General features: G+C 50.7%; 1 protein-coding gene and 1 long non-coding RNA gene across 3 annotated transcripts in view; one reads left to right on the top strand and one right to left on the bottom strand.

Moving 5' to 3' along the window:
• BCL9 (B-cell CLL/lymphoma 9) overlaps nt 1-4,627 on the bottom strand; it is an 89,211-nt gene that overhangs the window by 47,106 nt on the left and 37,478 nt on the right. The window lies entirely within an intron of this gene.
• LOC109303501 overlaps nt 1,158-4,627 on the top strand; it is a 12,424-nt gene continuing 8,954 nt past the window's right edge. The window contains exon 1 of the long non-coding RNA XR_002099146.1: nt 1,158-2,160. This is a non-coding gene — a long non-coding RNA (uncharacterized LOC109303501). The remainder of the gene's footprint in view (nt 2,161-4,627) is intronic.

The raw sequence follows: 4,627 nt of genomic DNA on the forward strand, positions 1-4,627 counted from the left end.
GGCTCCATTGTCCGCCAGCGCCTCCCCGCAGCCCCGCACACATGGTACCGCCCATCGCCCCCACCCCCAGTACAAGGAGAGGAATAGTGCCGCCCATCGCGTCCCTCCCCGCCCCGGGAATAGTACTGGCCCCTACTCGCTCAGGAGATGGTCCTGCCTTTCAGAGCTCTCCCCCCTCCCCTGCTTCCCGGAATGGTATAGTCCCAGAGGAGGAGCCTGCCCCCTCCCATAGCACGAACAGCTTTCTTAAAGAGACAGGCCCGCGCCCACGAGCCACCCTGCCGCCCCCCGCCCTTTCCGCGCCTGCGGGGAAAGCGCCGCCTTTACCTCCCCCCATTCATTTTGGTTCCTCCCCCTCAATTAACATAGCCTGATCCCCCCCCACCCCGCCGCGAGGTGGTACCGCCCCCTCCTTCTCTTTTAAAGAGACAGCCACCGCTCGCGCCTCTTAAAGCGACACTGCCCCTTTCCCGCCCCCCCCTCCCCCGCGAGGCCCGCGACAAGGAGGGGCCGGCGCCTGCCCCAGGGTAACCGGTTGCCCTCGATCAGGGGGAGCCCCGCCCCGCCCCAGGGTAATTCGCGCCCCCCCCGCAACACACACACACGTACATGTATGCACAAGTGCACATGTGTATAAGTGCACACACATGTATACACACATACATGTACACCTGAACAGACACACGAGTGCACACATACACATACCCACATAGTACATGTGCGCAAAACCATATGTACACACGTACACACATAGTACACATGTACATGTACACATACACACATGTACCGACATAGTACACACACGTACCCGCACAATACACCCAACACCCTCATGTGGACACACATATACGCATAGTACACACACACATACCCACACAGTACACATACATACACACATACCCACATAGTACACACCCACATATGTACTCACATATACACAAGTACACACACACATACCCACAGGACCCACATAGTACACGCACCCACATATGTGAACACGTCTACACACACACACACCCACACAGTACACCCCCACACAGTACACACACACAGACACATATACACCCACATGTACACACACAGGAGAGGCCTGTACTGAGCCCCTCCCGGGAAGCCCCAGGCATGGGCTCCAAGGTGAGAGGCAGGGCTCTGCCATGGGCAGGGCAAGGGCTGGGGCTCCTGAGCCCTCAGCAGAGGACAAGCAGGAGCTCTGCTGGGGCCACAGCGAGGGACAGGCCCACTGGAGGCTTTTGGCTCGCCCAGGCAATCCTGCTTGGTTCCTTTCTTACCCCTGACGACTCCAGCTGGCCCAGGCCCGAGGGAAGCTGACTCCCTGTCCACAGATCTGACCGTGCTCCTTGGGGGCATGGGCCATAAGGGCAGGGAATACCTTCCTGGCTTCACTCAGCCTGGTGCCTGCAGCAGTACCCACAATAGCAAGCACTCTTCCAAGGGGAAGCCGAGCCCAACATGCAGTCCCCCAAATGCACCCGCACAGACATATGGCAGGGAACAGACACACAGACTGAAGGGAGCTGTGGACCAAGGGGAAGGGTAACCCAGAAATAGGAAATGAAGGAAGGATTTCCCTTCAGTCAAACTCAGCAGCAGCAGGGAGGTCTGACTGAGCCCCTGATGAGGCAAAGGAAACAGCTAAAAATGGAGCATTTGCTCACTGCCAGCGGCTGACAGGTTTGGTTCTGCCCCTGAGCTGCCAGCAGCCTGAAGAACCCATTGTAACGGGTCTTTGGACCTTAGTGCGACAAAGAAAGCATTAGCCTCTGCAGCAGCCTGCAACTGAATGAGGAGCAACAGACACTAATGAAAAATTGGCACGACCTACCAAATGCCAAATATGCTGTAGAGCCCCATCCTGGGCATATGCTTCACGTTTCGTGGATTAAATGTCAGTGTAATCTGAAACCCTCTGATAGCCAGCATTTTGAAGGTTTGCAGCAGTTCCCAACCCCTTTCATTCTGTGGATTATTCTTGAGACAGACAGAGCGAGCCCCTTCCACAGACCTACCTCCCCTCCCAATACATTCAGTCCCCTCCCCCAGTCTCACAAAACGTTCTCCAAATCTTGCATCCTGCAGACCACAAGGAAGGGCCCAGCGATCCAGAGATCTGCTGTGACCTATCGCTGAGAGAAATTTGAGGTGTGTCACTTCACAGTATGGGCTGATTTTCCTGCCAATGAAATAATTTTCCTGCTTAAACGAAGAGATTTTGCCCCCGTTCCTCACTCTTCAAATGACACCGACCCTCTCCTTCTTCAGCTTCCCCTCTTAAAATCACCCCCACCCTATGAAAGTAGAGTCATTACAGAATAAGGACTTAAGAGAGTTATACCAGCTTTGCTAGATGTGGTATAATTATTCTGCAACAGCTATGCTGGTCAATTTTCTTGGACAGATAAAACTTAAATCTGTCCTCTTCCCTTCTCAGCCTTCATTCTTAAAGTGCTGCTTTTCTTCCCACCTACCCCTCCAGTGGGAATTTCTACCCACCCCCCCAACCCCCACCTTCACAGGGCTGAACACAGGCCTTACATTAACTCTTTGCAACTGTAGTTTTTCCATTTCCAGCCCACCAGGCAGCTCCCCACACTCAGAGGGATAATCTATAGCTAGGCTTCCCCCCCTACAGTGTCCCAGTGTGGTTACTAGCAGTAACCACACAGGTCTGCATTTCTCCTGGATCCACTTATTTCAGGAGCAGAAGGACAGTTTGAAAAGGTAATGCCTATTTATTACAGAGAGGGCAGCATCAATTTTGGTTGCTATTTGGAGGCAGGGACTGTCTCTTACCAGGTCTGTACAGTGCACAGTAACATGGAGCCCTGCTCTGATCAGGCTTCTGAGCACTGTGGTAACAAATACCAGCATAAATAATGAATAGATATGCACAATGATACTTCGCTTACAGGGCCTGATCCTGGTCTCCTTAGAAGGGAGCTCACCTCCCCAAACAGTTTAGGCTGGGATTTTCAACAGAGCTTAAGAAAGTTAAGTTCACTGAATTTAGGTGCCTTTTAAAATCAAGGTTTAGCCCTGACAAACAACAGCTGCTCTCGGAGAAGATGCATCTGATGGCATCTCTTTCCTTTCCCTCTTTCTGAGCACTATTCTTCCATCTTACCTTTTGACTGTAACAAATCAGTGTTTCTCAACCTGTGGGTCGAGACCCAAAAGTGGGTTGCAAAGAATATATGAAAGGGTTGTGAACAAACTTTAAAAATTAATTCTCTTTTAAAGGAGAAAAACGTGGGACACCTTGGCTTTCCCTGGCAGGCTGGCAGAGCTCCAGCCTGTGAGGGGCTGCTTAGGTCCCATCGTGCCGCACACGCACACCCCTGCCTGACACACTGGGGGGCTGGAGCCTGGGGGCAGTGGGTTGGGAGTGAGGGGCACTGGGTTGGGACTAGACGTTGATATTGACAAGTGGGTGCTGGTACAAAAAAGTTTGAGAACTACTGTTGTAAATGATGTAAAAGTGATGATGAAAAAAATATTGGTTTTCCCCTAGCCCCACTCCATACAGAGGTCAACAACCACATAATATACAAAGCTGTAGACAATTACACCTTCAGTTCCAGTGTGAACCCCACCATGCCCCACGCTCCCCTGATTCTCCTCCCAACTCATCTTCTTGTGTCTATTCCATTCTCTCTTTTTTGGAGCAGTTATCAATGCAATTTACTCTCAAAGTTGGTACATCACCATCTACTTTTGGGAATTCACTTCAGCAAACTGACAAGAGAAGTGAATTCCCAAGGCAACGATTCTCAACAGAGAAATCCCTAGTGCTGTCCTTGACAGGTTGTATCATGGGAACTAATGACAAAAGGCTCCCAGCTGATCCTAACTGCTCTGACAGTCTGTAAGGCAGCTTTTCAGGTAAGCAAGACCCAGACCATTCAAGGCTTTTGACATTATTGTGCCTCTACCTGGAGCTGCGCCCAGAAACAAGGACTTTACCTTCCCCATCCACATTCTTAAAATTCAGTCCAAAGAGCCCGACTGCACTAGTTCTTCAGAGCAATACAACAAATCCAAGAATATCTAAGAACATCATAGCTCTCCCTGCTCTGTAAGTAACAGCATCAAAACTTCATGGCAACAATAGAGGCAGTCTCAACCTTCTTGCACAAAAAGCAGTCCCCTAACATAAGAATTAACTGCAACCCAAAAGCACAGCTGAGGATCTCCAGTCCTGTTGAACAGATAACAGACATACACTTAGGTACACCAGCCAACTCAATAAATTAACAATAGTTCATGTACAGATTGAGAACTTGGCATTCCCTGATCATTACTCTCAGGCTCTTTCAGGACCCAGTCCCATTGGCTAGATTTCATAGACATTAGGGCTGGAAGGGACCTCAGAAGATCATCAAGTCCAGCCCCCTGCCCCAGGGGCAGGAAGTCAGCAGGGATCATAGGATCCCAGCAAGATAAACATCCAAATTTCTCTTGAAGGCGTTCAAAGTAGGTGCTTGAACCACCTCTGGCGGCGGTCTATTCCAAACCTTGGGGGCTCAGACAGTAAACAAGTTCTTCCTTATGTCCAGCCTAAAACGGTCCTGAAGGAGTTTGTGACCGTTTGACCTTGTCATCCCCTAGG

Source organism: Gavialis gangeticus, unplaced genomic scaffold (assembly GCF_001723915.1).
Source record: "Gavialis gangeticus isolate Ggan-Ray unplaced genomic scaffold, GavGan_comp1, whole genome shotgun sequence".
Lineage (NCBI taxonomy): Eukaryota > Metazoa > Chordata > Crocodylia > Gavialidae > Gavialis > Gavialis gangeticus.